Source organism: Marmota flaviventris, chromosome 5, assembly GCF_047511675.1.
Source record: "Marmota flaviventris isolate mMarFla1 chromosome 5, mMarFla1.hap1, whole genome shotgun sequence".
Classification (NCBI taxonomy): Eukaryota; Metazoa; Chordata; class Mammalia; order Rodentia; family Sciuridae; genus Marmota; species Marmota flaviventris.
Genome location: NC_092502.1, coordinates 48,416,969 through 48,439,446, shown reverse-complemented (window position 1 = coordinate 48,439,446; position 22,478 = coordinate 48,416,969). Strand labels below are relative to the sequence as shown.

The window sequence follows — 22,478 nt, the reverse complement described above, 5'->3', positions numbered from 1 at the left end:
TGTAAGAAACAGAATCAGAATATTTCATCGGTATGTAAGTAAGTGATAAGTTTAATAAACTAAGCTCTTGGTTACATTCTTACCAGATTTGCACAGGTTCAGTTTTCCCATATTGAAAACAGTGGATGCTCAGATTCTCACCATTCCCCCAGTAGCATTGGTCACTGTTGAGCACTTTCTTCTTGCTTTTCATGATACTACTCTCTTCTGATTCTCTTCCTACTTCTTATATTATCAACTCCTCATCTTCTACGTAGTCCTTAAATATGGATATTCCTTAGGGCTCAGTCCTGGGGCTTTGCTTTCTGCCACTATGCTCCCTTTGGGCAATTCATCTCATCTATCTCTGGGTTTCAGTTACTGTCTGTGTGCCAATAACTGAAATCTCTACTTCCAACTAGTCTTCTTGAGTGTGGGTCCTATTTATATCAAAGACTTTCATGTTACCATCTCTGCTGGGATGTCTCCAAAGCACTCAAATCTCAACAGCTTATTCAGGGCTCAATGAAACATCCTACTCTTAAAAACATTCTCCTCAGTGAGAATCAGGGGTTAGGAGCCTGAGCTCTAAAGCCATGTGGCTGGATCAAGATCCTGGCTCCAATGCTTGGTTACTTCCTGTGTGATTTGGAGCAAATCATTATTTATCTTTCTGTTTCTGAACTTAGTTAATGTGAATAATAGCAGTTTTACTTACCTCAAAATTTTGTTGTATTACTGAGACTGTATGTAGAAGGCTGAGACCTGAGCTAGACAAATAGAAAGGATCAATGAATGTCAGCTATTATTTTCTACCTTGTTGCTCCAATAAGAAAGCTGGGTATCATTCTTGAGATCTCCAACTCCCTGACCTTCTCCCATTTTACATCCAATCACCAATTATATCTAGTGATTTTTCTGACTAAAATTTTCTCAAATCTACTTGTGGTGCTTGCTTCAGCAGCACATATACTAAAATTGGAATGATACAGAGAAGATTAGCATGGCCCCTGCACAAAATTGACACGCAAATTTGGAAAGCGTTTCATATTTTTTGGCGTTGGAGAAGATAATGCTAAGTGAAGTTAGCGAACCCCACCCCCAAAAGAAACAAATGCCAAATGTTTTCTCTCATATAAGGAGGCTGATTCATAGTGGGGTAAGGAGGGGGTGCATGGGAGGAATAGATGAAATCTAGATAGCACAGAGGGGTGGGAGGTAAAAGGAGGGGGTAGGGGACTAGCAAGGATGGTGGAATGTGATAGACATCATTATCCAAAGTACATGTATGAAGACACGAATTGGGGTCAACATACTTTATATACAACTAGAGATATGAAAAATTGTGCTGATATGTGTAATAAGAATTATAATACATTCTGCTTTAATTTATTTAAAAAAATTTTTAAAAAATCTACTTGTGTACCACGATGGCCATATCTGAACTGAGAATCACCCCAGGAACTGATTTTCTTCTTTCTGTCTCCTTCTGGCCCAATCTCTACAATATGGCCAATGCTATTTATTAGCAACAATCCTTTCACAATGCTATTATTCATAAAACTTGTGAGTGGTTCCCCAGTTAGTGCCAGTAGTGGGGCTATTCTCTCCCTTATTGGGACAATGAGACCAGAGACACTAGAAGTTGCTGTGGCTGATCTGCTGCAGGATTCCCCCAAGGAGAGAAGAAAAGCATCTGATTCTATCCACAATCCCAGCACGAGACTTCTTGAATCTGAGGAGGAGGATCTGACTCATATTATGTTTTCTGATGATTTGTTCAAGGAAGTTCAGAAATTCTGGATGGGAGCGTGGAATAATTTCAGGCAGCCTAAATAGAAACAGAACCTCAGGTAACTGTGGAGGATGTGGCCTGGGGAAAACAAGAAAGTTAGAGGTTAATTTTATTATCTTGGCTCAAGATTCCTGCTCAGTACTAGAGCTTGCCAGAGTCACACTAACAAATCTTAAATTGAAAGAATGATTTCTAATTTTTACTTGGTTTACACATTGGTATTGTAAATCAAAAAACAAAGCGAAAATCAAACAAAACAAACAAAAAAGGGAATTATCAGCTAGGATTTTCACCTCGAGCTTGTGCTTACTCAAGAGAAATACTTCAGATTTGGAATAGACCAAAGTGTTTGGCCTCTGGGCAAGCTTTTCTAACAATTAAATTGGACTGCCTTGTAAGCCATTTCAAAGCCCTTTCCTGTTTGAAGCAGTCCACCCACTGATGTGAGAGGATGTAGCTGATTATCCTCCTCTAAACAAGGGAAAGACCTTCAGGTGGTCTGACTTGGAAGGAAAGTCTGGCTCTGGGAGAGAGAAAGCTTGGAGGCTAAGGGAAAAAAGCACGAGACAAAGCCCAAAGAAGGAAATTTAGAGCATAAAATGAACTGGGGGAAAAAAAAAAAACAAATCAAAATCCAAACAAAGTACAGTGGGAAAATTCTGCTGGCTTTACATGTTCTGGGAATGCTGGCCCTTCTCGGAGAGGACTGAAGCTACTTACTTCATGGAAGGAAGCCGGATTCCTTTCTCCATCAGAACCTTCTCAGTACTTCTGAAGAAAATGTCAGAATAAGGGTAGACCAAGAAAACAATTTGTATCACAAAAGCTTTGGATATTTTTGTGTGGTGCTTGGTATTCTAAGTGGAACATAGAGAAGAGATGATTCTGAGAAAAATTACATCAGACAAGTTTCAGGAAACTTTCTTCAAAACTTTTGCAATGGGGCAGAGATTGAACTCAATCCTACTGGAACAAAAGGCAGGGGGGGTTTTAAAGCCCTGGGTGAGCTAGGGGAAAAAATACTGGAGAACATTAGGGGGAAGGTTGGCAAATGTGATTAGGCCATCTGTATTTGCTGGTTGTGCCCTTTGCTTCTGAAATTGTCCTCTCCTCAGCACCATTAACCCTCATCTAGGGGGATCATTTTTGTGAACAATTTGCTATAATATCTCTAATATCTGAAAAGGCCTCACTTGAAGTCACATCCCTTTAAAGCTATTTGCTCATTTTTCTGCCTCCCTTTATAAAGCAGAACTCTGCCAAAGAGTTGTCTTTATTCACTGGCCTTCGCTCCTCACTCTAGTTGGGCTTTTACCTCCAAGACTCCACTTAAACAGCTCTTGTTAGGTTCTCAACAACCTCTTCTTTGCCAAATTCACTGTCTGTTCTCAGTTCTTATCTTACTACGCTCTTAGCAGCAATTTGACACATTTGTTCACTTTCTTCTTTGGAAAGTGTTCCCTGGCTTGTGGCATCCACACATTCAGAGTTAAACCATGAGCATGGAAAGCACACCACCTCACTGGCCACTCCTCTCACGGCCAACATCTAACTGTTGAAGTGTCCCAGGGAGTGATCCTCATCCCTGCTTTCTCTTTAGCTATACTCATTCCTTGGGGGTGGGGGTGGGGGCAGAAATCATGACTTTCTATGTCATCCAAGGATTCATGACTACCAAGTTTATGTCTCTGGCCCTTAGCTCTACACTGAACTCTAAACTCAGATATCTGATGTAACCCTCACCTAGGGGGATCATTTTTGGTACCACTTACACTGCCACCTAGGTATGTACTCAGCATCACAAAATCAATATGCCCCAAACAAAATTCTTGATTTCTATTCACAACGCCCTTCCTTTCTCCCTCAGTTTTATCTCATCCTATGAAAGCAGCACTTGTTTATTTATAATCATCCTTGATTCTTCTTATTCTATTATACTTCACATTTGGTCTACCAACAAAACTTGCCAGGTCCACCTCCAAAATATATTCCGAACTCAGTCACTCTAAACATGTCCACTATTAGTCTACCTGCTGCTCCCTCTTTTCTTAGTAATTCAATCCAAACAAACAAATCTTGTTTTCCTGCTTTGTTTCTCTCCCCCTTACAATATATTTCTTACATAGAATGACATCTTAAGTCACTGATTGATCATATTCTTTCCTGACTCTCAATCTACCATTGAATAGAGTAATATCCAAAATCCTTATCATGGTCCATGAGATGTAACATCATTTGGCATTTGTTCATCTTTCTGGTCTCATCTACCATTTCTCCTACCATTATGTTCTCTCCTTTATTACCCTAACTACTTTTTCTATCACAGCATATAACATTTCCTGAACATTATATTATGTGTTTACATTTGTGCTACTATATCCTCACCACTGAGAAAAAGTGGGTGACAGGTAGAGGGTGCTCAATGCACATGGGTTGAATAATAAAATTAACAATAGCTCATATTTAAGTTGCATATGCCAGGTACTATCCTTAGTGTCCCCCATGGATTATTTTATTTTTTAATAGTAATGGCTCTGCATGTTTTATGTTAGATGCTATCATTACTCCCAAAGGTCAGAAGACATTCCTCCTTTGCCTTTCACATTTGTTCCCAGCTGTTCCTGACATGACCTATTAACTTTTAGGGGGAGCTTTTGTGCCTTTTATCTTCTCAGAATTGTCAGATCAAAGGCTGGTTCTCTTTTTACCCTCTTTAAAAATATTTATATTGCTGAAAAAATGCAGATACATATTTTTTGGTATATGTGAGTAGATTTAGCTTCAAGAAACTGAGTTGCCATAAATAATAAGACACTGGCTATAACTAATAGGACATGAAGGCTGTATTGCTATATTGTAAATATTTAGATTTTTTTCTGAATATTGTGATGTTTTGACATCTTAAACAAACTTGTCTGTCTAGGGAAACACTGCCTCTCCTGGGGCTAGCCAATTCTTTAAGACAAAAACAAAGGGTCCAGCCAGGAGCATGTCTTTGATGTAGGAACTTGATTCAAAGCCATACTTCTTCTATTTGGTTCAGGAAGCACTATTTCTGTGTTTTAGTCATCCTAAAGGGACAGGTGTCAGGCAACTAGGAAGCCCCACAGTAATCCAAAGCCTGCAGAAATGGTTCAGACTGGCAGTCCTAAACTGTTTGTCTGCCCTGCTTTCCCTCTCTCATGGAAACCTCAGTGAAGACAGTGGCCTGAACCTACCCTTGTTGGCATTTTCAGCTACTGACCACCTTGGCATCTTTCCCATGTGACCCTGTTGTACATGTTATGTCCTATGCAACTGTATTACAAAACAAAACAAAACAAAACAAGATAAAAACCATAAGTGGCATTAGCTTCTCTGTTTCATCACCCTATCACCTTTATAAATTAAGTCCCGGGTACAACACAACCGAAGAGTCAACCAGTATTTAATTAATGAGTAAAGGATTACCAAAAACATGAATATCCCTATATTTCAGTGAATTTAATATAGTTATTGCTTTGAGAATAACTATCTCTACTTGCTGGAATATACTTATCTGCTTTAAATGCCCCAAATGCTCCTTATTTGTGAATGTCATCCTGAATTAGACACAGAAGTGATTTGGAGGATATTTACTTTCCTTTGCATGTCTGAAATTTTATTTTATTTTTTTAGGAAGGCTAGAAGGGAAGAATCAGACAGTTTATTATTAGAGCTAGTTAGCATTACTTCCTACCCTGTTTTGTCTTCTCACAGTGTAAGTTGTGTATTTTGCTTTATGCTGATCTTGAGCATTCAACTTTATTTCACTTAACATCTTTGGAACACTTAGTAGATGTGTTTTATTGCATAAATGGAAAATAATCCTTTAGGCTATTTTAAAAAATAGCGCATCCTTTCTTAACTTGAAGATGGCTCACTTACCGTTGTTTATGTTGAAAACAGCTTCTTTTATTATACTGTCTCCTGATTTCTCTTGGATAATTAAATAACTGCTGTCACTCCCCACATTTGAATCTGGAGGCTAACCCTGATTCTGCATCTGATTTCGATGCAGATCATGAGATAAAACTGCTTTTTCACTCTTAATGTCTAATGTCTTTAGATAATACATGCAAGGAACCAGTGGACCCCAGTGGATGAATCAATTGAGAAATCAGTTGCAGTGCTAAATGAGAGTTACTTCTTATTTGTCTTTGAAGATGAAGCATATACAATATTACTAATAAATGCAAACCAGTAACTCTCTCCTCTAAATAAATGATTCTATTGATTTATTGATGCCATGTCTTATTTTTCAGGACTGTCCACTATTTTCTCACTTTGTTTCCAAAATAAATGAAATTCTCATAGACTTCTTGCAACAGAGACCAAGTTCAAGGAACATTATCTCTCTAACATGTTTCCATGCTCTTATGTATATGGCTGTCCTTCTGACACTCTGTGGACCAAAGTTGAGAACGAATTACTTGGAATTGGTTTGCCAATGACAAGGACCACAAATCTGCTGAATCACTCAGTTTTTGAAGAAAAATCAATTATGTCAAATCATCTTGCAGTATGATAGGAAACATTGTAGGCACAAGTCAATTTAATATTAATTTTGTACTTTGTATCTGACACTGTTTGACTCTGATCTAAATTTTACTTTCTTGCCCCTTAGAACAATTATGAGGGGCTGCACCTCTCTCACTTTACTGCCAACTACTACTACTGCTACCAATACTGCCCTACAAGCAACACCATCATGACTGCTACCATTACTTTTATAGTTACTAGAAAGCATAGGGCACTCAGGATGTGACAGGTACTGTTCCGACTATTTCCATTTAAAACAAAAGCACGTTATGGTTTCTATGGCTATTTTATAAATGCACAAATAAGAACATAAAATAGTTAACTTGTAAAGTCACAGAGTTAGGAAGTGGCAGAATGGGGATACCAGTTCAGAATTTCTGGCTTCAGAAGTGTGTACTACCCTATATAACCATTCTGCATTTAAATGCTACCACCAGATTTGAAGTTGATCCATCAAAGGAAATTTACTCTGTATGCTTTAATGTGTGAATGTGAGCAATGTGAACCTCTTCACTACTATAAACTGCGTATATGACCAAATATAATTATTTTCTAATTAATTGCATAAGATTCACCTACTTCTCTTAGTAATATCTCCTTCTGATGCCTTCCCTCCCCACTCTCTCTAAATACCCAAGAACCTAAAGGGCCAGTTCAGTATAAAGGGTCTGGTTCCTTTTCCAAACACCAGATGGACACTTGGATTATGTGTTCAGTGCTGTCCTGCTTGCCATTCATCCTCAGTGCCCCACAGAGTTCCTGACAACTGGTCCTCCAGCACCCACAGAGCTCGTCTTCTATAGTAATTATGTCTTGACAATTCATTCGTTAAGCAAATGTCTTTAGTGACTACGCATCATGTGCAAGGCCCTTTGTTGTACTGCTAGCTAGACTGCAAAGGAGATCAGGAGAACCAGAAAGAGCTTTTTATGAAGCCTACATTCTAGAAGGCAGGGCAGACGATAACCAAGGAAGCCTATGTCTTCAGATAGTGCTTGAACCAGGAGAGAAAGAAGACATCTGTACAGAGGTGTAGGTGTCACTTAAACTGAGACCTGCAATTATGAGAATGTTCTTAGATGATGGTGAATCTATTTAAAAGCTATTGAATCATATACTTTGGTCAGGTGAACATTATGAATTACATTCAACAAAGCTATGAAATGACAACATCAACCTGGAGCTACTGATATCCAATGAAGGTCTGATCAGGAGTCTGTCGTATATGTTCTGCTTTTGTGACTTTTGAGGATTCTGTTGCATTAACTAAGTTCTTAGCTTTCCGCTCTGGATTTGATTTCTTGGAAGTTATCATTTATCCCACTGCATTACAGCTTCCACACTTCTACTGTTGTCTTCTCCTCTGTTGTTCCTCATTCTTGTGAGCTTATGCTCTTCAACAAATTCCTTTTACTGTAATTCTGGTGAAGTTCAGAAGACAGCAAAATAACATGTATTTAATCCACTTGTAATGTTAACAAGTAACTCCAGCTTTATTTTCTAATATTTTCCGCTCTGAATCTATTGTTATGTATGCCAGCTACTATGCTTAATTTCATTATTTCTATTAGTTTTCTTTCAGTCAATTTTCAGGGATTTTTAAAGTATGCTCATCATTTACATGACTATATATTACTAATACTTATGTTTTATTTGTCTTGGAGACTGCACTGGCTAGTACTTTCAGCAAAAGTTAAATAAAACAGTGATAGTGGCCTTCTTTGATTTGTTCTTCCTGAATATTCGTGGTAATGCTTCAAAGGTTTCTCCATCAAGCATGGTGGTTTGGTTTGAAATTCGTCTTATTAAAACAAACCAATAAGAAAAAAGACCTAAAATAACAAGTGATGGAAGTGAGTGATGGAAGGAGACAGTCAAACAAAGAGTCAGGGAAAGGACATTGCATTCAGTGTTAAGATGAAGAGATAGAAGGGAGATCAGTGCACTGAAGCATAGTGGGCCTGGGGAGGAATGGATGGGATGAGGCTGCAGAGATAGGCATGGCCCCTCCATGTAGTGGGCCTAGTGGTTTCTAAAATGCAGCAGGGTAAACATGGGTGGCAACTACTCACCACTTCTAGTTAACAGCTGGGCGTTCATGATATATTTGAACCTGCATGGTCATTGCTGCTCCTAGCTCTCAGCCCTACCATCTCCCTTGCCCATTGTTTTTACCTCTGATGGGCAGAATGGACACACACTCTGGAGGCCAGTGGTGGGGCCGGGAGGAGGAGCCTGCTGCTGTTTCTCTGAAGCCTGGCTGCAGCTCCCATTTTGTTACTGGTTTGGACAGTCTCCCCTGTGGTTTTCTGCTATAGGTTTCCTTTGCCCTTCACTGAATGCTACTCTCCCTGCCTCTGCCTGTCCCCTGGGGGAGTTCATAGACAGCACACTCAGTTGTCTTTTTCATTTTGGAGTGTGCAAGTGTATTCGGATCTTAGTATTTAAAGTGAAACATCATTCCTCTTTTAAAAATTATGCTATATTGTAATTTCTATTTCAATGTTGTTCTTCTATTTTGTTGTGAACCTTTTCTAAGGCATTGAATTTTTTTAAAAATGTTATTTCTGGTTGAGAAACAAGGCCTCCTGATTGGAGGATTTTTCCAGAATTTTCTGATTGTTTCAGACACCATTTTTTAGATTTTAACCTGGAATGTGAGACAGGAAAACCATTTGACCTTTATTTTGTCTTTTCTCCCAAGTCCTAGAAGGATTTTTTTCTCACCTTGGTAAGTATCTTCCCTGACCCCCTCCCCACAATTTTTTTAACCCTCTGCCTCTCTAAACTATGACTTCAGACCTCCTTGCTTTTTTATTTTTTTTATTTTCTTCTGGTGCTGGGGTTGGAACACAGAGCCTCACTTATGCTAACTAAGCATGTGCTTTACCACACTCCTAGCCCCTCTTTGCTTTTGATGCATGATATGAAGCTTTGAGAACTTAAAGAACCCCTTTTCTTTCTAAACTCAAGTAGAGCTGAATATTAAATAGAAATCGAAAATTGAGAGGTAATTTCTAAGTTCTAGGTTGGGTTCAGCCCTTCTTGCGGAAAGTTTATGCCCTTGATTTAAAAAATAGGTAGCTGCAGGGAGTAAGACAAAAGGCTGTACAAGGAATGAAACATTCATGAGTTTAATGTTTTAAAATATTATTCCTATTTTGCAGTGAGGAGAGGTTTTGAGACTGAACCAGGCTAACTGATTGAACACAGGGCCGACCAGCACGAGAGAGATTGCACAGAAGCGCAAAGTGCTGTTGATGCTTATCTGACTTAACAACTGTTCGCCTAGAACCCAAATGTGTTCAGGTGTCTGCCTTTTCCCAGTTGGTTTGTGTAACTCCAGAGGAAACCGGGATCCTCTCACACCAGGAATAGATGGTAATTAGTTTAATGCACTCATGGTAATTCCATTTCAGTTCCTGTATCTTTTCAATAATCTTAATTTAAACCAGTCTATGCAGTTTCCCAGTTGACTTTCATTAGTAAAGGGTGTCCTTGTGACCTCACTTAACTCAATCATCTTCAACTGATGCTCTTTCATGGCTGGAAAAAATTCTCTGTCTTTCCTTTTGGATGTGACTAGGAAGATTGCACACCCACTTACTTCAGAAAGCCTTCCTGTGACTGAGGTAAGACAGCATTGGGAGTAAAGAGGTTCTGTATATGGCACCAAAGGGAAAGTGAATGAGCCTCTAATCTTCCCTACCTCTGAGCTTATGTGAGGCATTCCCAATTGCTTAAGCCAGTTTGAGACAGGATTTCTGTAGGTTCTTTTATAGACCAAATCCTTTACCTGGTATGAGTAGTTGGATATAGTGGTAGATGGGGGCTAGGTAATTGACATCCTCACTAGAGACCCTGACAATGACTTAAAATGCCAGACATTGTAGAGGTTAGGGAAGTGGGTAAAGCAGAGGTGAGTACAAAAAGCCCCTCAAAGTCTCAAGTATTTAGCCATAGTTGGCCAGTACAGTTTCATAGTCATGATGTGGTGGGGAAAGGGTAGATGTATGCAGGATTTAAGTGAAGGGTACAGGTAGGAATAACAGTAGCATTTATTGAGAATTTAGTTTCTTGGCACTGTTTTCCATTTCAGATTCAGTGGCACATTTTTGCCTGTCAATAACAGTAAGAAGTGGATATTTAAAGAGATAGCAATCTGAGACTCTGAGATGTTATGTCATGTTCCCAAGATTATACAACTAGAATGATCTGATTCTGGTTCAAATTTATCCACCATCTACAATATCTTCTAAGTGCCTAACCATCCACAATATAATTCAATAATTTAAGGAGACAAGAAAAGTATAGAGTAGATTCTTTGTAAATGATTTTAAAATGTTTTTATTAGTGCATTATATTTATAATAGTCAGGTTCATTTTGACATATTCATACATGCATGGAATATAGTTTGTTCCATTTCAATCCCCAACACTTCTACTTTCCCTCCCCTCCTCCTTCCTCCTACTCCCCTATACTGGTCTTCTATCTATCTATCTATCTATCTATCTATCTATCTATCTATCTATCTAAATTAATAACACAAAATGTTGAAAGGGGTCCCACAAAAGTGTTCGAAAAAGGAAAGAGAAATCTTCCAGCTCTAAGGAGCATTTACTAATTCAATGTAGACTCAGAATAAATTATTTCTTTGAAGTTTTAGAGTACTTGTGTTAATTATATCAATGTACTGATAGAAGAAAACCTGGAGCTTTTCAATACTTATCACAGGATGGGCAACTCAGTGATACCAGCATGAAGATCCACAAGTGCTAATGCTTGGTAGCTCAGGGAAGACCTCCTATCTGCCAGGCTAAGAATCACCTTAGAGCTCTGGTTTTCAGTGAGTTTCTCTAAGTTTTGCTATAATTATTGAGAAGATGAAGCAGAAGAATTTAGACATTATTATTTATGTAACATAATCTCCTCCTTGCCAATATTCTTCTTTCAAAACTACTTTGAAAGACAAGTGAGGAAAGAATGATCCTTTAAGTTTCTGAGGAAGGAGAGTCAGGATGGTTTGTTTTGTATTTTTTATCACATTTTTCTTCTTGGGATCAGTATTTTTTTCCCCTCCCTGGAAAATAGATAGATAAATTGATTGATCAATTGTACCAGGGATTGAACTCAGAGACACTCAACCACTCAAAGCCACACTCACAGCCCTATTTTGTGTTTTATTTAGAGACAGGATCTCACTGAGTTGCTTAGCACTCCCTTCTGATGAGGCTGGCTTTGAACTTGAGATCCTCCTGCCTCAGCATCCTGAGCTGCTGGAATTATAGGCATGTGCCATGACACCCAGCTCTTTTTATTGAAATGATATCAAATAAACTTCTTACTCAGTTCAGTCTGACAAGCTAGAGCCACCATCTTCTGGGAGGGGGCCCCTACATGAGATTTGGAGGAATTCTGACCTCTTTTCCTTAAGGACAATGTTAGATTCTTTAAAATGTGGAATTACATAGAAGGTATATTTTATTTTTATTTTAAGTATTCACTGTCTTTCCTCTAGTATTGTATTTCTAAAATTTAGATGGTTCTAGGGAAGACGTCATGTGAAACTAGTCTTCTTCTTAGATTTGCCTTGATAATCAGGAATAGTTCTTTTATGTAAGTGTTATCACTAGAGAAATTGAAAATGATGGAATTTTTTTAAAAAATTTTCTTCTTGGTTTTGTTTTTGTATTTGATGAGGTAACTCTCAGATTGAATCACGTGAAAGTGTCAATCGGGCAAGTCAAAATACTGGCAATTTCACCTGGTTCAATCTTGTCTTCACATCTTAGCACTCCATGAATTCACAGATTTTGAATGAAGTTGTTCTCTCATCAATGCTTCTTTTTTCTTTTTCTCATGTATTGTCTGACTGAAAATCCTGATTTTTTTTTTTTTTTAATTTCTGGATACCTAATTACTGACATTGAATACTTCTTTGCAAATGAGTTTGCTACAGTCTTTTCATTCTATTTTGAAGTACATCTTCTTTTTATTTTATTTTTATTTCTTAAATTTATTTTTTAATTGTAGTTGGACACAATACCTTTATTTTATTCATTTATTTTTATGTAGTGCTGAGGATCGAACCCAGAATCTTGCATGTGCGAGGCCAGCACTCTACCGCTAAACCACAACCCCAGCTCAAAGTACATCTTCTTAATGTGTTCTTTTCTTTCAAAGAATTCATGAAATAATTGCTCAATAAAATAAAATTTAAAAAATTCCTCTTTGATGTTTTTAAATAGGGAGCATTAGTAGATAAATTTACATTGAAAAAGCATGTTTAATTAATACAGTAAATATATTATTGTTTCTATCAGACCTTATTTTATTTGAATTATGTTCATAAACTAACTAAAAGTAATCACATGGTCAATTATAGAAAAAATATTATGAATGAAAAATAAAAATTACAAACCAGACTTTAATTCTGATACAGATACCCTTCTTTACACTAATAGTTGGTACTTAAAAAAGACTTTCAACTCTTGAGAAAAAAAATAAAGATTTGTTCATTTAATAGTATGCTTTTTTTGTTGAGGGCCATCAAATGTAAGATACTTGAAATCAATGAATTTTACCTTTAATGTTGATTATTTTAAATACTCAGGGTAAAATATTACTACCTTCAGTGTTAAAAACAGGCCTTACAATCATCTTGATATTGTTTTAATGGAAGTGAGTACAGTGTTTCTCAGGTTAAAGAGAATGAGGTAACAACAAGGACCACCTGTTCTTGGAGATAATAGACCCTTGGCAACACCTGCAGGGTGGCACTCAGAATCAGTCCACCTTCCTCAGCAGCTCAGCTCAACATCTTCCTCTCTGCTGACTTCGCCACTTCCTGTAGAGATTCAGGATAGGCTACTCTGGGTATGTCCATTTGGGACAGCCTGATTTACCAGGGGCATAGAGAAGTTAAATAAAACTTTGAGTTTCATTTTACCTATTGCTGAAGATGGCAAAATCTTCTTCCTTCCTTTTTTTCTTCTGCTTTTTCTCATCCTTTCCTTTCTCTTTCCTTTTGCTTCCTCCTCCTCCTCTTCCTAACACCCCTTCCCCATTCCATTTTTTTTTTTCTTCTCAATTTCCTCAAAATTACTTGGTAAGCCAGTTTGGCATAGGGAGCATATTTTACAAAAATTATATTATAAATGGTGATTACATTCCACACTGCTTCATAAGATTTAATTATTAGGGCTGCTGAAATGTTATATGAAGTTCACAGAACAATATTATTGTAATACTAGTAATTAGACAGAAAACATTTAATTAAAAATAAGCATTTAGGTTTTAAGGATAATTTTTATCATATTTCATATTTCATTGGCTTTCTTTTAAACTTAATTTTAGGGTTTACTATAATTTCTAATTTAATTCTGAGATTTTAATTTATTTAATCATTTAGTTCACTTTTCTCCCAGTTAACTTGATTTCGACAAAATGTCCATGAGGAAAATCTAATCAGTAGTCTTTGAAGTAATAGAGAAAGAAATTAAGAGCAATTTCTTAAGTGGATCATTCTTATCATTTTTAAAATAAAACAGAACTTTAGAAAAATGTGTTAGACCAATACATTTCTGCTTTTCTCCCTGTATTACTTGTCATAGCACTAGCATCTTCTCAAGTCTCCTGGGCTAGAGATTTCAAAGGCATTATGTGTTGACCTGATGTTGTCCATCATTCCCCAAATACACATAGGACAAAAATTTTAACTTTCTTTACAACTGAACATATGATTTTGATTTTGAGCAACTATTTCTCTGGTGTGGCAGAAAATTGTTCTCTGATGAGGGTTTCCCTTGCCATTTCTGCTTGGTTGAATCTCAGCACTAGAAGTATCCCATAACTGCCATAGTGGTGATGGTGGGGTACGTATATCTGACTCCCTGTGCCATCTGGCAATGCTGGCATCTGTGATCATACCTGTCCTCCTGTCAGGTCTTTGGTTGCTGACCCGAGCAAATTACCTGACAAAAGTATCCAAGTTCTTCTTTGAAGAACGTTGCCAATTTATTGCTGCTTTCTGCTACTTTACTGTATTCCTGTCCCCACAGTCACTCAGTTCCTCTTGTCAGTTCTATGTCATGATCAAGTCCTACAGTTGACTAAGATCTTGTTGGTCCTGCAAGGCCATACCTCTGTTTCTCATCTGGGGATCCCCCACATTCTTCTACCTAGAAGAGGGACCACAGGTTCTTCTACTGTCAGATCCCTTTAATTTCTTGGAGGTCCTTAGAATAGTCAGTGTACAGGGTCCGTTTCTTTAGGACCCATTAGTATTTAGGTCTGCGTGGACAATACTCTAATACTCTTAACTTTCTCTTCTCCCAGCCCAGGGAAATCTTGGTTGTGTTATGTAAGAGAGCTGTTGCTTGACCTGTTGCTTCTCTTCCTGATTTCTTCTAAATCTATTAATTTTTCTTCCCCAAGGTTTGAGTTTCCCAAGGCCCTAGTTTTTGAAATTCAGAAGCAAAAAAACAATCTGTCTGAATGAGAGGGCTGAGGATAAGAAAGGGCCAAGAAATAGCAGAAAATGAAAGTAGAAAATAGCATTAGTTATTTAAAAAGTATCCTTCCATGTGTCATTAATTCATTACCCTTAGATGTTAACTATATCTAGTTTTAAGGACATGAACACTATGTTGTCTCTTGAATTCATTCTGTTTTCTATAGGACAGATTCAAGGCAAAATTTAATGGCATAAGTTTCCTGAGTAAAATCCAAGCTTGTCCAAATAGTATTCAAATTACTCCAAAATGGTATCCCAAATTAGAACAATTGTTTTAGTTTTTCTTACATCCTACCCTCTTGACATCCATACTCTCCCATTGCTGAAAAATGTCATTTACCTTCCTACCTTTATGTCTTTGCTCATGCTTATCTCTTTATATAGAATCTTTCATTGTCCTTTTTTTGGACTAGGGTTTAAATCCAGGGTCACTTAACTACTGAACTACATCCCCAGCCCTTTTAATTTTTTAAATTTTGAGGCGCAGTCTCGCAAAATGCTTAGGGTCTTGCTAAGCTATAAACTTGAGATCCTCCTGCCTCAGCCCCTAAGCCACTGGAATTACAGGTGTGCACCACCACATCTGGCTTTTTATTGTCTTTTGAGGAATATTTATTTGATATTTACTATGTAAGGCACAGGCTAAATGCCTTATCCTAAGTCTCTGGGTTTCTTCTTTGTCTTGTCAGATAAAAATTATTTATTTGAAGATTTAATATATCAATAGATTTTAAACACCTCAAAGGGAAATTTTGTTGTCCTAAATTTAAGAAAGAATTAAATTGGTTCCTTAATTTTTTTCTGTAGTTTTCATATACTCTGCCCCTTTGGTTGCTATGACAAGGGCCTAAACACCAGTAGCTCATCCTAACTTGTAAATTGGCCACCCTCAATATAGTTTCCATCTAAAATTCTAAGATTAGGGAAACCACAAGATCCTGGAACACCAGAAACAAATTTTGAATGTCCCGGGTAACTCAGAACATACTGTGATGTTGCAAGGGGGCAAAATTGCGACGTATGCAGTCGAGGGGGAGAAATAAAGAATGTCCATGTGCTTCTGCTCCTTTCAATGCTTTATTCACTCAAATTACCCAATACAATTTCACTCTATAGGTTCTTAATCAAGAAAACGACAATCCTTAATGCTAGGCACTGTAATAGACATAATCAATTCACAGCAAACAATTCTAGATTAATTCTAAGCACTGCAAACACACTTAATCATGACAGGCTAGTGACAGACATTCCCTCTGCATGCTAAGTTCAAAAGTCTCAAGCCTTAGGCTTTAAGTCCAGCAGATGCACACTCACTTAGACCGTGGTGATCAGATCCAGAACCTAGGCAGGCTTATCCTGGTGTGTTGTGGATGACCGGTTGAGGAGAGGGTCATAGGGAGAAGTTGCGGCTCTCACCAGGATCCAGACGAGAAGGTAGAGTTTGAAAGCTGTGAGGATCATGCAGAGGATCAGCTACGATGAAAAGTGATGGGATGTCAGGTCCTCATCAGGCTCTCCAGCTGGAATGCATCCTTGTTTCAGCTGACTGAATTAGCTCTATTATTTATACTAAATTTGGGGGCTTTTGACCCTACTTTGAATCCTCATCAGCTACCACTTAATTTCTCCATGACATCATTTACCCTGGGTCAGAAACATCTGGTCTGGTGGTATTCACCCTGATCTTCTGGCCTTTCCCTCTTATCAGGGGAGGACAGCCTGCCAGGGGCTTCACTCTGTTAATCAGGGTGAGGGGAAGTGACTTGTTTGTGGCCATACTGGAGGGCTCTGCGGGTGTGCCTGGTGAGCCTTCAGGTTTCAAACTGGGGTTTTTATTTTTATTTTATTTTTTTTATTGGTTGTTCAAAACATTACAAAGCTCTTGACATATCATATTTCATACATTTGATTCAAGTGGGTTATGAACTCCCATTTTTACCCCGTATACAGATTGCATAATCACATCGGTTACACATCCACGTTTTTACATATTGCCATACTAGTGTCTGTTGTATTCTGCTGCCTTTCCTATCCTCTACTATCCCCCTTCCCCTCCCCTCCCATCTTCTCTCTCTACCCCATCTACTGTAATTCCTTTCTCTCCCTTGATTTTTTCCCCTTTCCCCTCACATCCTCTTATATGTAATTTTGTATAACAATGAGGATCTCCTTCCATTTGCATGCATTTCCCTTCTCTCTCCCTTTCCCTCCCACCTCTCTGTTTAATGTTAGTCTTTTTCTCATGCTCTTCCTCCCTGCTCTGTTTTTAGTTGCTCTCCTTATATCAAAGAAGATATTTGGCATTTGTTTTTTAGGGATTGGCTAGCTTCACTTAGCATAATCTGCTCTAATGCCATCCATTTCCCTGCAAATTCCATGATTTTGTCATTTTTTATTGATGAGTAATACTCCATTGTGTATAAATGCCACATTTTTTTAATCCATTCATCTACTGAAGAGCATCTAGGTTGGTTCCACAGTCCAGCTATTGTGAATTGTGCTGCTATGAACATCGGTCGATGTAGCAGTATCCCTATAGTACGCTCTTTTAAGGTCTTCAGGGAATAGTCCAAGAAGGGGAATAGCTGGGTCAAATGGTGGTTCCATTCCCAGCTTTCCCAGGAATCTCAATACTGCTTTCCAAATTGGCCGCACCAATTTGCAGTCCAACCAGCAATGTACAAGTGTACCCTTTCCCCCACATCCTCGCCAGCACTTGTTATTGTTTGACTTCATAATTGCTGCCAATCTTACTGGAGTGAGATGGTATCTTAGGGTGGTTTTGATTTGCATTTCTCTGACTGCTAGAGATGGTGAGCATTTTTTCATATACTTGTTGATTGATTGTATATCCTCCTCTGAGAAGTGTCTGTTCAGGTCCTTGGCCCATTTGTTGATTGGGTTATTTGTTTTCTTATTGCTTAATTTTTTGAGTTCTTTGTATACTCTGGATATTAGGGCTCTATCTGAAGTGTGAGGAATAAAGATTTGTTCCCAGGATGTAGGCTCCATATTTACCTCTCTTATTGTTTCTACTGCTGAGAGAAAACTTTTTAGTTTGAGTAAGTCCCATTTGTTGATTCTTGTTTTTAACTCTTGTGCTATGGGTGTCCTATTAAGGAATTTGGAGCCCGACCCCACAATATGTAGATCGTAGCCAACTTTTTCTTCTATCAGACGGCGCGTCTCTGATTTGATATCAAGCTCCTTGATCCATTTTGAGTTAACTTTTGTGCATGGTGAGAGAAAGGGATTCAGTTTCATTTTGTTGCATATGGATTTCCCAAACTGGGGTTTTTAAAATGGATTTGCTTAGGCTCAGCCTAAGGCCAGGTGAATATATTTAAGCTGGTTGCTCTTCTAAAGATTAGAAGTAGGCAGGGGTAAGGGGTAAGGATGGTTCCTTCCTTTAGAAGAGCGGTACCCACAAACTGTACCATCACTTTCACTGCATCCCCCAAAACAAAATATAGCTACATGGCACATGGGTACATTTAACTGCAAAGGAGGCTGGAGACATCTGGTTATGTGCCACTTTCCTAGTTCATCTCAGGGGTAGAAAGAAGGAGAGGATAGTGTTGAAGGGCAGCTTATAGCCTCCACACAGACTGAAATTAAACATTTTTTTTAAGGCAGATAATAATTTAAAACTTCAACAAAATTATAGAAAAGAGTGCCCTTGTTTGGAAAGCCAGGGAAATGCATTGTTTTTCACTCTATTTAACAGTAAGTAGACCATCTCCTTTTCATAACAAGGTACATAACATGTATTTGGTAAAAATGTTTAAAAAAATCAGTTCAGGAAATATAATGCTTGTTTTCTTTTTTTAAATTACTTTTTGTTATGCAATTTACTAAAAGGAAATATTCATTAGGCTGTCCCAGTAAATATGGTTTAGGAAAAATTGATGAGGAAAGCTTAGTATTCAACTAAGGGTTCTCCATCCAAGTATTATCAACTTGCTCTATTAGCTTTGCTTTGATGGATCTGAGGTAGGAGAGCTTCCTTCCCTGATTCTTAAACTGGCATGTCATCAAGCAGGACTGGACTTCAACCTCTTTCACTAATTAACAATGCCATCCAATGGCAAACTCTGCCTGGAGGAGGCTAGCCAGAGTCACCATGGCCTGCCACAGCAGCAAGGGGTAGGCCAGTGCATCGCCACGTGGTTTCTGTGCAGATTTCAGTGGAGGTAAAAGGCTCCCTTGCTCAGACATCTTTTTAATCAATGGTGACCTCAATATGTCATCCCATATTTTTGAAAGGATTCTGAAGTACAACAGCTATTCCTTAAATTTAAATGTATACATTTTTTCCTCTTTCGGCAGCCCCCAATTTTGCCATCAGTCAGGGTTGCTAATATCCCTGCTATCTTCCGCTGAGCTGCCAACTCTTGTCAGTTACTGAAATATTGTTTATGCAGGAACAATTTATTTTTTAGAGAGATGAAAAGCAGATTGCAAAAGCAGGCTATTGCCAATGTGTTGGAATGTATTCCAGTTCAGAACACTTCAACATAATTTTTGAATTATTATTCATTATTTCATGTTGATTGGTAAAGTGCTTCTCAAATAATTGATTCAGAAAAAAATCACCCTATGCTTGAAATAATTGGCAGCATTTCTTTATTTGTATTTATAAGATATCTGATTATATATTACTGAAAAATATCAGACATATGGAGGATGAATTGTGACAATGTTTCAATGTGGCTTTTTTTTTTTTTTTTGGTCATGTAACACGTATGTGCTATGTAATTTATGTATAGAGGCATATGTTAATGCATTTTCTTATCCTGTTTTAAATTTTGTATAATTTCTTTTTCTGAACCACCTTTTACATTATTGCTGTTTTAAAAAAGCATTGCAAGAATGCAGGTCAAGCAGAATGGGTTTTGGTTTATTTAGTGGCTTCTCATATTTCTTAGAGAAAGCAAACAATATCAAATATTTCAACTTTACATTTTGAACTTTTGGGGAAGAAAATATATTTAAAACTGGACTTTCTGACTTTATTTTTCTTCTTCTTTTTTTAAATTACATAAAAAGAATGTTATTAATTTGTCTGACTCCCTAAGAAGTATAGTTGACTAAAAATTATGATTGTCTATTTAAATTTGGAATAATTTGGAACTATATAAACAGATCTGACAGATCCTAAATCTCCCCCAAAGAATGACATTTTCTCTTTATAAAAGACACTATAATTATTCCAAGGGAATTGTCTTTATTGTTCTCTAATTAAGTTTTTTTTAAATTCGCCAAATATTATGGATTGACAAAGGTAAATTAAAGATTCATCTTATAATATATGTTTTCTTTCTAATTTCTTCTCCTTTCATTTTCTTTTTTCTCTTTAAGTTTTAAAAGAATTTTTTATTTTTAAAAACCTATTCCTTGGTTCTCTTATTTTTTTCTTTTTATTTCATGTAGAACTTAGAGAAGTTCTAAATAACTTTCTTTTTCAGCATTGTTTTTTTTTTTTTTTTTTTAAGTAAATGATCTCTTTACTCCATGACTGCCACTGTAAACTTAGGAACTCTAGTGTCTGAGTTTTAACCTTGGTAGCATAACCAGAAAGTCTGTGACTTTCTAGCTCTTTCTCACATTCTGTTAGTCTCTTCTGTCTATTATACATTTCATAAGCAGATTAATATCAAATATTATTATACACTTCCTTGAGAGAAGAGAAAACCTGCAGCCAGGGTCTTGTATTTCATAACAACCATTATTATTTCTGCTTCTGGGCATGGTGACCATTGTTCAGTCTGACCTCCATTAACTTATCAAATAATTCTATTGAAAAGTTATATGTTTTATTTCTTGACTCAAAATGCAATTAACCTACATGCGATTTGAGAATAAACCTCCATTTTTCACTGAGATGATACTAAATGGCAAACGGTATGGTTTTCCTTTCTCTCTTTCTGGACAGAATGAGAAAGATACATTTTTTTTTTTTTTTAGAAAAGGAAAAATAGTTTAAAAATAGTTTAGAAAACAACTGTCTAAATGAAAGGCATAACTCAAACATCTCAGGAAGTAGTTTTCAATCTTCATTTTTGCTACAGTTTCCCTCGGCATTGTCTGGTAATCATCACAGTCATTTTGAAAAACCAGGGTCTAGTTGGGTCTATGTGGTTGCAGTTCTTACTGGCTCTTTCATATAATTATGAGATTTTCTTTACTGTATACTAAGACACTTATATGCTGAATAAAATAATTGTCTAATAATGTTTACTATTTGACTCTTTATTATTAGTTGTTTCATTTGACATGAGACACACTTTCCTGTATTTGCAAGCAACACCTTCAGCAATGGTATTCAGATCACTTTATTATAGAACTGATGATATATATGAGCATTTGGATTTGTTAAGAAATCAAGTAAATGATTAAATACTTATCACACAAAATATATCTATTCCTATTTTCTGATTTCATACATTTTGAATTATTTTATTTGCAATGGTCATACATGAATTTATAAAATCAGTAACATCTAATAATGCAAGAAATAGCTAAAAAATTTAATCCTTTCATGTTTTCACACCAAATATTGTACAATGCTTTGTACTAACACAGTGTGTCTGCTATAAAATAAGTTTAAGATGAATGATAATCAGACTGCTATAAAAAACAAACATAAGAGTGGTGACTGTATATTTTTGTTTTGGAGATGAGACTGACTTTGACTTGAAAATTATTCTGTGGATGTGTATATCCCAGTGACTGGATGGTTACCATTTTTAGGTGCATGGATAGCTCAGAAAATGCCAATTTCAGGGGATAGTAAATATCCTCATCAAATATCTGAGTGAAGGAAGGAAGAGTAAGAACAGAAGGAAATGCTACAAATAAAAGATCAGGTTTTTAGGGGATTAACCATATGTTAGCAGTAGGCATTTTTTTAAAGTGTTCAGAATTTGTTGCTTGTATAACTATAATAACCTCCTAAACTAGTTTCTCTGCCCAACTTCCCAGCCCTGTCCACTATGTTATTCACATGGATTTTGTTCTCCAATGAAAATTGGTCATAAGATGGTCTTATTTGGAATTTGTGATTGAGCCATTTTACCTATAGGATATTCTATGTCCTTTGGTGTCATGTTCGAGGCCGTCATGTCTGGCTTTGGTCAATAGCATCTTTGGTTTTTATCCTGAGTGGCTCACCCTCTCTGGTCTGTATCCTGAGCAATTCACAATTGCTTTCCCTTAAATGTGACTCTTCTTCCTTCTTAAACTCTTAACTACTTCCACTTTGCTCTTGTGTTTCTGGGCCCAGCTTCTGGGAGGATTTCTCTAATCCTAATTCTACAAACATTTGGTGTGGGAGCTCCTACTTCCTTCCAAGTACTCTTCATGTGAATGTTACCATAGTCCTCATTCACTTCTCTGTCTTGCTGCTGGACTAACAATAATCTAAAGACCAGACCATGATTATGGGCTAAAATGGCCTGGAGATTGCAATATAATTAGCTTCTTTCAGGAGATATGCTGATTGCTTTCTATTCGTAGTCTCTGAAACATTCTGGTGGAAAGGGGTTTTCACCTCACTACACCTCTTTGATAAGGAGGTGGGATATCAGTCTTTTTGAGATTCATCCTTTCAGCCACTGTAAAAGGAA

The 22,478-nt window shown here is 37.2% G+C and overlaps 1 non-coding gene across 1 annotated transcript; it reads left to right on the top strand.

Annotated features, from left to right (window-relative positions):
* Positions 1 to 927: 927 nt before the first annotated feature.
* On the top strand, positions 928 to 1,034 carry LOC114097282 (U6 spliceosomal RNA). The gene has a single exon (XR_003583571.1). It is a non-coding gene; the product is annotated as a U6 spliceosomal RNA (small nuclear RNA).
* Positions 1,035 to 22,478: the final 21,444 nt, after the last annotated feature.